We start from the raw sequence: 12592 nt of genomic DNA on the forward strand, positions 1-12592 counted from the left end.
TTAATTCTTCCATAGAGTGGTTTGACTGTCCTCAGGCTTCACAGACATACTGTGGAAAAAGGCTGTTAGACAGGACTACTCCTCCCATCCTCCCCTGGTCCTCCTCAGTCTAGTCCTTCCCCACCTCCTGTCAATCATCCTCCCTCTGACCGTCCCTCACCCAGAGGTTTCTGCACCCGTTCTGACAGCGCTGTGTGTGCGTTCGTGTTTGTGCGTTCGTGTGTGTATTGTACGTAGGCGGGTTGGCGTGTGCCACAGTGGCTATCCCCTCAGACTGTCAAAGAGGCTCATGGGAAATTTACCGCACGGGCCAAACCACAGACTTTCTCTATCATTTAAGCAGATTTCTCTTTTTTAGTCCCATTCACGAAAGTGATTATGGCACTCGGTTCTTTCTTTGGCTTTATTCTTCGAGCTCGGAGCTCGCCGGGCTTTCCTCACTAGCGCTGCACACTGATTGGCTCAGCTGCACATTTATAAGCAGAGATTTCTGAGGCGCAATTACAGACTGGGCACGATGTTTCCATTGCCTTCGACGGTTATTTCTAAAGCGTGCGTATGTGCGTGTTAATTCATCGAACCTCAAAGAACAAGCAGATGATTGTAAATTCAAGTCAGATGTTTTTTTGCTTTCTTCTCGGTTTGAGTTAAAATTAGATTTTTTTTCCCCAACATTAGTGTCTCTGTTGTGACGATTATGCTAAAAGACAGAGTGATAGATAAAGCTGTTCCTGCAATCACCACGCACTGGTGCTAATAACACTGGACATGTGGAGGAGCAGAGAGTGGGCCTCTACTTTCATGCTGTCCTCCCGTTCGCTACAAGAACTTTTCTTGACCACCTTGGAAATAGTAATAATAAGATTTTCCTTCCCTAAAGGAACACTGTTATTTGTGTGGAATATTTAGGCCTAAAACATCTCAGAAAATATTCTCCTAGCCCATCTTTTCACCATCAAGGCCCTAACAGCCCCTCCCTCGACTCAGACAGAGGAAGAGAGAGAGGGGCTAACAAAGACAGACAGAGGCGAGAACGCTTGTGGTCAGGTCTGCTGAAGCCATTTTCTCATATTGCACATTAACGGCAAAGTGCTGTAACACTTCCAAGTCGGCGTAAAAAGAAATTATTCAGAAAAGAAACAAAGACCTGAGCAAGAAGATGCTTTGGTTAACTTCATCAGAACTTTAGCCACAAGACCCTTTTCCATCTCTTCCCCCACCCTCCTTCTTTGTCACGTTGATTTATTCTTGGCAATGTACAATTGCATTTTTCCACAGGAAGAACTGTTTTTGGCCCAACCTATTCTTTATTTTCCATCATTTTCTTTGCCTGTTTTTGATGTCACAGTAGTTGCTCTGTGATGCAAGCGGTCGATCAGCATTTGTTTCCATCCAAGGGGCTGACACATAATATTTGTGGACATTAAAATTCTGCAGCAGCTAAAGAGCCGCTATGTTTTGATTGTGCGCCTTGTCTCCAGAAATGTAATAAAACTAACAAGTCAAATCTGAGCTAAGGTTTTAATCCGTATTTGAAGTGAGTGAAAATATGCGAGATCTGTGGCCTCGGGTCATTTTTGTATTTATGTAATTACATGATGAGTTTTCCTGATGAAGTCAGGCCTTTGGTTTTGTATTCATATTTGACACAAACGTGCCAGTCACTGGCAAAGCGGATTAGCCTCTAGCCTTCTGGGTCACGGCTGAAAGTGACACAATGTGGTGAAATTGCTTATCATGACTGGGTCACTTGGGTGGATGTTAACCACGACAGCGCGTCATCATAAGGAATAAGTGAGCTGATTGGAACCCGAGCGTGCACACGAACGGGCTGCAGGGCAGCGTCGCACGCTAAGAAACCCAAGGCGCTGTCTGATCTGAAACCAGCTGTGGTGTAACAAGGTAGACTCCAGCCGCCTAAAGGCTGGTCGCTAGTGTACAGAAGCCAGATTGGCCGACTTAGTCATAACCATGCGGCGTATTTTGCATCTCCTGTCAGATCAAGCTGGCAGATACCGAGCCAGCTGTCAACCTCCGGCTGGATAATGTTCTGCTTTTATAGACCACGTAGTGAAAACTATGGCCTATATAAACTGTCCAAACTGGATTAGTTCTATTTCCATTCACACATACAATGATTACCGCGCTTTCGCGCCACTCTGCATCTCGAAATGTTGAAGTAAATCATGAGGATTTTTTTTCTTCTGAAATTAGGGTCATTTATGGAGCTGGGAAGTGTTTTTTATTAGAGGGGGAGTGTTTAAAGTCTGCCTATGTAAATCAAATTTTCAGCATCACATCGTTCTTGTAGCGTGCGTTAACACTTCCTCCAAGGCAGTAGCCTGCCCATGGGAAGGCTGGATCCACACACAATGGGTGGGGGGGGGATCACAAGGAAAAGGCTTGTTGTGATGCTTTTGTGTGAGAGCAGCGCAGCAGCCCACATTACACTAATCTCTTTTCCCTTGTTCCCTCACAAGACACAATCTTGAGTCTTCAGAGCTTCTTCAATTCTAGCAGGACTGATTTCACTCGGGGCAAAAGATCACAGATGCTTATTCTTTTTTACCCCACAGCCTTCTGAAGCAAGGTCATATGGACACGCATAAGCTGGACATATTTATGGAAAGGTGACAGATAGCCAAATAAGCATCGTTTCTCTGTGACTAAAAGGTTGGAGTCAAACTGGGTCAAAGTAAATATATAATGTAAGACTCTCCAAACTGTAGCTGTAACAAAATGGTTGCCGCGAAAAAAAGGGAAAGAAAACATAATGTGTCTTTATAGCTTTGGATTCTGTACCCAAACGTCTGCAAAAGAACCGTGGAGCAACATACGTGTTTGTTTTAAGTTTCCCTTTGACACCTGCACTCTTTCCACACAAGCTGACAGTTCTCAGCCTTCGTCCAGACTGTGTGTGAGGCGTGTGCACGAGTCCCTACGCCTGAGAAAGTGAGTGTGTGTGTGTGTGTGTGTGTGTGTGTGTGTGTGTGTGTGTGTGTGTGTGTGTGTGTGTGTATGCGTGTGTGTGTGCGTGCGTGTGTGTGTGTTTGTGTCTGTGTGCGTGTGCGCGCAGGGACTCTAAAATCCACCACATTTTAATTACTGCCCGGCTGCACTGTGTGTCTCTTTGATATGTAAATAAAGACGAGCATCTTCACACGGCCACTGTACAAATCCTTATCTGATTCATAAAAACAATGAGCCTGATTAATTCCTCCACCTGATTACAGTCCCGGACCTGTGTCAGAAACACACGGCCACCAAGACGCTTTCAATTAATTCTACATATTAATGTGTGATTTTAAAAAAATCAACAGGGGCTACTTACCATAGCCCAGTCGTTGCAATTTGAAGTCAAAGTTAATTATGCACAACTATGCTATGGACTAAAAGAAAATGTCCAATTATTTTGAGAAAAACATATTCAGTGGGAGAGTGAATGATACAGATCAAAATAGTCCACTTAGGTTACTTGCACAATTATACACTTCCTGTGAAGATACACATATTTAGTTTTTTTTTTCATCTGTAATCCTTTAATGTCAGCGATACTGTTCACTTACAGCAGCCTGAGGGACACAGATCTAATGGAACAGAAACATTTGCCCCTGCCCTCGCCGATGCTCAGTAAGTGCCGCCGCACATGCGCGTACGTGGGTGCTGTTTGTTTTAGAGTAAAAAAAAAGATCGACTCGAGTTTAATCTTTGACATTATGATGTTCAAGCAAAAGAAATGACATTAGGAAATTACCAGCGAACGCTGGATGAAGCTGAAACGTAAACACGGCTGTGTGAGGCTGGTGTTTTACACGGCCACGCATTAATGTGTCTGCTTCCCTTCATCTCACGGCTTTTCACGTTAGAACGGTGACTTAGTGGAGGTCACGGCCGCTGCCTGCGCCTAATGACTCCGCTGACCAGCGATTTCACCAGTATTTCTCCTCCGCGAGAGGTGGCAGCGGTGCCGACGGGGAGAAGCCACAGTTTCCCCGGGTGCCGCGTGACGACTCCATTTCATCCAAAGAGAAAGCATCTGTACTCTGTTTTCTGTGCGCCACGAATGGCTGTGGCAGCGCTGCTCTACTCTACCAAATGGTGGAAGGAGGAGGGTGCTGTTATTAATAATTCTGTGCAACCCCAAACCTCAGTGTCCTGTGAAAGAGAATCAAGAGCATGACTGCTCGTGGCAGTGATGTGTTACTGGCTTCTTGTTGAAGGGAAAAAACCCCACTGCTATGGCATATTCCCATCAATTCAGATCATTGTTGAAACATTCTACAGCAAATTAGATAACACTTAGAAAGACAGATGTCACAACATGTGCTGCCACATTTATTATCTCCTGCCGTCCTCCACCCTTCTGCCGTCCCCCTCCTCTGCCTTTACCAGGCCTGCTGTTGTTTACCTCTTCTCATCTTGTTTATCATCGAGTCTCAGCCGCCACCGCCGTGAGAGAGAGTGAGACTAGTACCTGTGCCTCCCTGAGCTGCCCCCGACTTCTCCCCCCTGCGCCCGTCCTAGCAGCGTCCTGTCACCCTGAACAAAAACAGCTGCCTGTCTGCAAAATGAAGTATATATGGAAAGATAACAGGAGGGGGAAAGGGCCGCAGCGGCAGCCTAGCGGGAGGAGCGGAGTGGCTTCTCACTGGTTTTGACGTTTCAAATCGAAATCAACACTGACGTTCACTGGTGTCAAGACTGAAGGCGTCCGTGCACTGTTTCAGGGAGGGAAAGCGTCACGCACACGCCAGCGTTTAGACTCACACACGCCCAGCGCCTAACAATTTGAAATGATCAGAGCTCTCGACTCCAATGACTGAAATAATCCACATTCACTGATTCAGATATTATGTGCAACGTGCTTTATCTGCAGATGACGACGCATCAGACTTCTTTACATCCCCACTGCAAAAAGTGAATGAATACGAGAATGTTTCTCTCCTCCAACAACTGCAAAATCTTCTTATCATGAGTTGGAATTGGTGGTAATAGCATTAAAGAATTCATGTGTGGCAGGGGAATACACTTCAGGTAAAACTGTTCAGCAGAGGAGCGAGGCCGTAAAATGAAACCCACACAAACCAGCATTTTCATTTGCATCCCTGTGCGGCTTAACGATAAACAACAGATGTTTTTATAAAGCCGGAAATAATAGAACACTTAATAATGACCAGCGGATCAGCAATGGATTTTTTTTTTTGGGACCTCACAAATGTTTAAGTCAAACTCAGAAGAAGAAAATTTCCAACAGCAGCTAAAATTAGCAGAATAAATCGATATTCAGTGGGCTTATTTAACACAATATGGCATAAAGCACATTCTGTCTGCGCCCTCACCCTTTCACTCTCCACACCCTCCTCCCTTCTCTCCTCTCCTCCTTTTTCTCTCCTGCTTTTTCTTTGATCCCACTAATTGCTGGCACAAGACCCCACATTCAACAAACACTACCTGTGGACGATCAGGACAGTTAGAGGTAAAAACTACAGGCACATTCAGCTCGTGGCACTTAGTCCAAACAGATTTGGGCTCACGACGTTTTCCTTTTTTAACTCAAGAGTGAACAAATGGTAAAAGAAAGATGCTTCTGTTTGCACTGTATAATAATGGAAAACAAATGACTGGCTGCAGTTAAACGGTGTTAGACACGGGAGATAATGGGCTTGGACACAGCGCAGGAGGGGCTCAGACCCGTGCGCCAGGTGGCTTCTCCCCTTCACGCCAAAGCGGAAGTTCGGAAATCTTTGAACTTACTGGCACGTCAGCGTCAGCGAGTCTAAATGTTAAGCTGCGTCCAGGTGGGAAACGCTCACCGCAAGATCCACCTTTAAAAATACAGAAATCTGAGCCATACGACATCATCCCCGCGCACTCTGCTTAATTATCGCCAACAATTTCACGCTTTGGTCTTAACTGTTCAAATCGGCTGTAATTGCTGCTGATAATATTAATTAAAATGAACACCTAACTTTTTTTTTCTCCACTTATTGTGGCGAGCGCTCGGTGAAGTTGTGCGAAACAATTGCAGAGGAGTGCGCGGAGGAAGAATGCGATTTACTGATAGTTTCCCTGTGCGAAATCAGGGCAGGGACGTTAAATGAGAGCCAAGTGCGGCTCCCTGGCATCAAAAGGCTCCAAAGCCGCTTTTCACCCGCGCATTCGACGAGCGACACGCTGAGCTGCACAAGCCGTCAGACACAAACTCCCATAGACGCACGGCCGAGTGTCCCTGTATAGCCATCGGGACAATGTGCTGAATGGGCAGTCTAATTATAAATGTGCCATTTAGAAGTGCGTTTGCTCTCCTGAACAGCCTTACCTTATGAGGAAACCCACGTCCGCAGCGACACGAGCAACTGTTCGAAACTGGGCAAACTTTACTGCGACGCCGGGGAGAACGGGCCACTGTCTTTGTTTTGACACGCTGCGTAATTACGTAAGAATCTTTTATTGTTCGACGAGTTTCCAGGTACGAGCGCGCCACAGATCAGGTCTTTTCATTCATCGGCCACAGTTTGGACGCGCCGGCGTTTAATGTGTGAAATAAATACACAGAGCTGTGCAGTTCACTTGGAAAAAAAATATAAATACAACTGTGTGTTCTTAATAAAATGTTATCATAACTCCCGCTGCAGTCAAGAGGCTTCGTGTTGTTCACTGGGAGTGTGTCTAATTTTGGACAACGTCCTAAAAGTAGGGGCCATCTCCGCTTTACGCACGCTGCGCTGACTCCGTCCTCTGTTTGATAATAAAGCAACACATGCCAAATTATTTAGGAAAATGCAAAATAAATATTTTCAATTATACAGACAAACACTAAGTTATTTGCCACATTCATTAATCGAGCAGAGGTTATTTTGTTTTAAAATCTATAAAGCTGCTGTTATTTCATTTAAATGTCCGACGATTAATTTTAGCAATTGTCTCGTAGCATCAAGCAGATAAAAAGACTTTAAAATAATCCGTATCAGGCACACTTGGACTTCTCACAGAAGAACTTGTGCCTGTGCAGTCCAGCGTGCCGAACTGAGCTTTCGGCTTAAATGGAAAACTGTCTGTTCAAGTACATCTTCTCTAAATGGACAAGCCCTGCGATTGTTGAATTTAATTTATGGCTTATGCATTCTTCAGAGGTCAATTCCCCTGACCTCGCGAGAAAGTTAAGGAAGAGCAAATTCCCAGGCTACACTGGGGCCAGAAGCTCCCGGTGTGTGACATAAAACACGAGAGCAAAGCGTGTGAAAGTCCGAAGCAGTTTGCGGCCAAAGCGTCCTGAAATGTATAAAGATATAAAGAGACGTGAGCGACCGCTTCATAAACTTTATCCACCTCGCGCGCACGGACAGGAAACCTAGCAGGGCGCACGTCACTGTCAATGAATGATACCGCTTTGTGGACAGAAGTGAAACTGCCACCGGCAGAAGAAAGTTACGGGACATGTAAACACAGTCACTAAAGCATCGGAAGCCTTAAAATATTTAAGAGTTCGGCACGAGTCACCAGTTTCCGCGGTGGTTCGTGAACGCGTCGCGGGTGACAGCGGTCCGGGTTCAGCTGAACGCTGCTGCACCGCGAGCCCGCGTCCGCTCGCGCGGCTTCACGCGGCCGAAATAAACAGAGACGATGAGATGCGATTTTCAGACCTGCAAACGACGCGTCAGCCTGTTTCGGACCGAAGTTGTGATGAACTTGTGAGTCGGGCGCAGCGCTCGGCTGCCGAACCCGGGCGGGATCCGCGCGCCTCGCGCTCCGGTCGCGTGCACCGCGCTTCGCTCGCAGCGGCGAAAAGAGACGCAGCAAAAAAATAATCGCGACAATCAAAGTTTGACAGTCGCGTTCCCGCGTTCAAAATACGCGAACACGTGTAAACGCAGTGCACAAAGTACTTTCTGGCGGCTTTTGGCCGCAGCGCTTCGCTGACAGCGCGTTCGACTTCAAGGAATGAGCAATAAAAGACAGGGTGAAGACCTCGGGACAACACAGATGACGTTGAAAAGTACTGCAAACGTGTTGTTTACCTTGATGATCCGAGTCGTGGAGAAGATAAGCGCGCGTCCTTTCCCGTGCGTAAAGACAACTGGACTGCTGTACTTTTGTAGAAAATGAACTTAAGTCTACTCACTCGGGGCCATATGAGGGGCTCTCGCGCACTCGCTGTGAAGTTGAGCTGTCCAAAAACTACAAGTACCTTTTGTTGTCCGCCTATCTGTTCTGTATCTCCCGCTCCCTCACACTCAGACAAGCGAAGACTATGGGTAGAGCTGCTGTCAATCTTGACAATCAATGCGCGCAGCCATGTCGCAAGTATTCAAAGCATTTCCCGTCGTGCAACATCAGAAAGTGACTGGCCAGGGCATTGATCTGAGGAAGGCAAAGAGGCAGGACTCCCCCTCCTCCTCCCAGACAAGAGATGCGAGAAAGAGAGAGAGGGAGCGAGAGAGCGAGAGAGAGAGAGAGAGAGAGAGAGAGCGAGGGCGAGAGAGAGATTTGTAGCGAAATAAAAGTGGAGACAGGAGGATGATTGTCCGCAGTTTAGTCAATTTAATTAGCTTACTTAAATGAACATCACTTACAAGCTAACTGCAAAGTTCAGGATGACTTTATTCCTCTGGGGACGACGCACCTTTTCTTTAGTGACAATTCATAATTATGTTAGACCAGTCATTCTCAGACCTCTCCAGCTCCAACTCAGTTTCCCAATCACCGTTTGTCTGGAAGAAAGTGCGTTCAGCCGCTGTGAAATAATGAAAGCAGGTGAGAGAAACACTGCGTGGAGCCGAAGAGTTCAGGGACTAGTTTAGACTTGTGTCATACAACAGGATTTGGATGCATAAATTAAATCCGCTCCTAAAATACATCAGAATCACTGACCTCTTGTTTATTCGGTGCTGTTTTGGTCCATCACAAAATAAATTAAAGGTTTGATTTACAGCTTATTCTAAGATTTATTTAAGTGCAATGGGCTAAAAGTCGTATTATGCAGCTGAGTTTTGTAAGATTCAAAATGGTTATTTTAATATTTAATTTCCGTTTAACGTTCTTATCTTCAAGGTTACAATTTATTATTAGTTTTGTCTTAAGATAATTGAATTATTCATTTAAAAAACGTGGCAAACATAAATGACTGATGTTCGTGACGTGGTCACTTTTAAGAGTCATAATGAAAGTCATAATAAAATAAGTTTACACAGGAATCCAAAAATTAAAAATCATCAGTAATTGTTTCAAACAGTATGTTATGTGATAAGGCAGGACAGAAACTACTAATTCCCAGCAACACGCCGAAACTCTCGTAGACAATATTTAATTTCTGTAAAATTTCTGATGTTAGATGTTTTGAATAATAATTAATATTTAGCATTGTAACATATATGTCTCTTAATTTACGATTGTGTCAGACTCGTGCCAATAATTCCGTTCTATTCTATATTGGGATTTAAAGTACGGAAAGAGGTCTTTAACGTCTGAAATTAATTCCGAGGTCCAGCGTCTGACCCACAGGTTAACATCACTCGCTAAAACAGTAGCTTTCACAATGAGATACTTGTCTGAAATGAGAGAGCGTATGTTTTAAATTATCAGCGGAGCTTTAAGGAGGCCCACGAATGTCAATCACACAAAATACATTACAATAGATCGTTGTTCAGAAAGGAAGCGAAACAACCGACGGCAAAGTTGCGATCTATAAATCAAGAGCAGCAGTTTGAGAAACGAGCCAAAAGGTGAGTACAGCGCCCATCCACGACCAGGCTGCAACCCAGCGTGCGCTCAGTGTCACAACAGTATCACATAATAGGAAAGAGAACAGTTACTTACAAACAGAGGAGGCAGCAGAAGGAAAATCTGATTGTTAACTGTGGAGTCACATAAAGCTAAAAGAGGGAGGAGAAGCTGAGAAAGAGACAGAGAGAGAGAGAGAGAGAGAGAGAGAGAGTGAACGGGAGAGAGAGAGAAAGAGAGAGAGAGTTGTCTCCACAACTCATCCACGCCGTCGCATCAGCCCAGACTTCTGCGCGTCTCCTTCACTTTCCCTTTCTTTTCCGTCATTAAACGCACCACTTCTCCGCCGAGGAGCGACACTGTGCTCAACAACGCGTCCCCTCAAACACTTCATTTCCGTTTAGGCGCAACTTGCCCCTACTTCTAGATAGATATGGAAAGACTTACCTGTGCGTCTGAAAGTTTTTCTACAGTTTCAACCTGTGCGCCTCCTGAGGTTCAAGGCTGTAAAACTATATGAATATATATCAGCGGTCTACTTTATTGATAGGAAGCTACACACTATGAAACTCAGTTGTGTTGGGAACGTATAAGTAATCCTACACCGATCCACGGACGGGTATGATTCAGATGTAGTATCTGCTGTGAGTGGAGTCTCTGAAGAAGCGGACTTTCCTTCCACCGCCGGGGTTGAAACGTGTGTTTGGCGTGTCTCATACGCCACCTTTTGGACACTGAGGGAAACGTCAGCACAGATCGATGATCCTACAGAAATCAGATGGCTGAGAAACAGACAAAGTCAGGAGACGTGTCCCCAAGACCCCTGCGTCCTCATGCAGCTGAAATGTGCTCCGTACGCAGCGTGAACAGCGGTTTCCTCCAAACACGCGAGCTCGATCTGCATTAGAAAAAGAAAATGATGCCAAACGGCCTGACCCAGAGATTTTTTTTAACACACAGTAGTAACCAGGCCTTAACCTGCGAAAGATGAATATTCTGGGTGCAGCCGAGCAGGTGCTGCCGAGTGCCAGAGAGTTCTCAAAACACAAATATAGGCTGCTATTTTTACAGAGGTGACTGAGATGGCTTCCTCTTTATAGCTCAGATGTTGGTGCGTGAAGAGTAAAAGACAGTCCAACTTGTTGGGGGGTAAGGCAGACACATTTGCATACCCTGCGAGTCTTTGATGCATCCAGAAATTCAAGTCTAGCCCATAAATATTTGAAAAGGAGAGTGCATGAAAATCAACATTTTTGTTACATTAAATTAACATGTGTTCTTCTCCTGTTCTGCATGGTTAATTAGAGAACGCCATTCAGCCAGTGAGTGAGGATGAGACGGGCTGCTTTGATTACAGTGCAGCCAGAACAGGTTTCAAAGGTGTGCAGCTGACTCCAGCCCAGGACTACGGTGATTCATATCCCGGATGAGGAGTCACAATTATCTAAATTATAAAAGAAGAAGATTATGCAAGGTCTGCTTTCAGCATCGGAGCGTGATATTAAGCAGTACCTCTGCTGTAGGTGTAAGATGATTACTCCTCTCTAGCAGCGTCTTACCTTACGCTGTTAAAACATAGAATTAAACATTTATTTGTAAAATGTGTCCGCACACATTCAGGTACTGTATGAGAGTGTTTACAGGCATGGATGGAATACGTTGTATTTTAACTGGGTGAGGCCAAGAGCTGAGGGCTCAACATTCGCTTCCAGAAAACACAAGGAGCAGCGCCCTGTGGGGGGGCGGTGACAGTGCGTTTGCCATTGTCCTGCTTTTCTGTCCTGCAACCTATAAAACTCGCAGCTTCAGTGGCAAGAAATGCATGAAGTTCTGCAAACCCCCCCACCCGCCGCCGAGGCGACTGTTCAGCGAGGGGGCTCAACCGCTGACATGGTCCAGTTGTAAAGGACAAACATCCCCCCAAACCAGCGCGTCTTAGTCATTACCGAAAGCCAAGTTATGCAATTAACTCCCAAACTATTTGCATACATGCAAATCGTCTCGCTCCCCATTGGACTTGCAAAGTGGGACGCTCTGTTCTCATTAGTTGACCCAAATCTCCTTCTTGTAACTCTGGTTTTCATCAAAGTTTAGTCAGGGTCTAATATTTCCTTTCAAGTTAACAGACAACCACTGATTAATCATGTTGCAATAAGGAGCGTTACATGCCAATTCTAATTATATAGTGACACCATCGCACAGCCTGGGCCTCCAGGACTACAAATAACTTACTGTGTCTTAAATACTTAAATATAAATACCAGCTTCACATTGTACTTTAAATCAGTGTTTGTGTGTGTGTGTGTGTGTGTGTGTGTGTGTGTGTGTGTGTGTGTGTGTGTGTGTGTGTGTGTGTGTGTGTGTGTGTGTGTGTGTGTGTGTGCGCACGCGCGCGCTAGATTAAAGAGGAGGCCCAGGGGCATTTGTTCATTTACAAAGCAATTGCTTTTATGTACAAAAAGCCCAATTCACTGTAGGTATTGTAAAAAGCCTCCATTTAAGGAACATGGGATTAATTCATTGTATAATGTAACACAGCACATTTTCAACACACACTTAATCATTTATGTTGGAGGAATTGTGTTCTATTTGTTTAATGTGTTAAGTCGGTAAACGTATTGCTCAACATTTAATAGTTTTGCATTCCTCCAGATGAAACCTACATGTAAAAGCTTTTAAGTGAAATAAGTATTGTTTTAATCTGTAAATAGTCGGCTCATTGTAGTGCAGGAATCTGTAACTCCGCTTTCACTATTCTTTTTATAGCGTGTGCATGTTGGGAGGAGCACTTGGTGATTCCTAACTCTTCAATTATTCAGCAAATCATCATTCCATTTCTTATATATTAAAAAATGAACCATGTGTGGAACTTG

General features: G+C 44.9%; 1 protein-coding gene across 14 annotated transcripts in view; it reads right to left on the reverse strand.

Annotated features, from left to right (window-relative positions):
- Nucleotides 1-10327, reverse strand: part of sox6 (SRY-box transcription factor 6) — a 118373-nt gene extending 108046 nt beyond the window's left edge. For 3 of the 14 annotated variants that reach the window (XM_029143392.3, XM_055507248.1, XM_029143387.3), the window contains exon 1: nucleotides 7644-7979. The gene's annotated coding sequence lies outside the window, so the exon portion shown is untranslated. Of the gene's footprint in view, nucleotides 1-6319; nucleotides 6340-7643; nucleotides 7980-8018; nucleotides 8398-9816; nucleotides 9964-10167 lie in introns of those variants that run through there. The other 11 variants (XM_041069941.2, XM_029143384.3, XM_055507249.1 and 8 more) reach the window with 8 other exon arrangements.
- Nucleotides 10328-12592: the final 2265 nt, after the last annotated feature.

Source organism: Betta splendens, chromosome 3 (genome assembly GCF_900634795.4).
Source record: "Betta splendens chromosome 3, fBetSpl5.4, whole genome shotgun sequence".
In the NCBI taxonomy this organism is placed as follows: domain Eukaryota; kingdom Metazoa; phylum Chordata; class Actinopteri; order Anabantiformes; family Osphronemidae; genus Betta; species Betta splendens.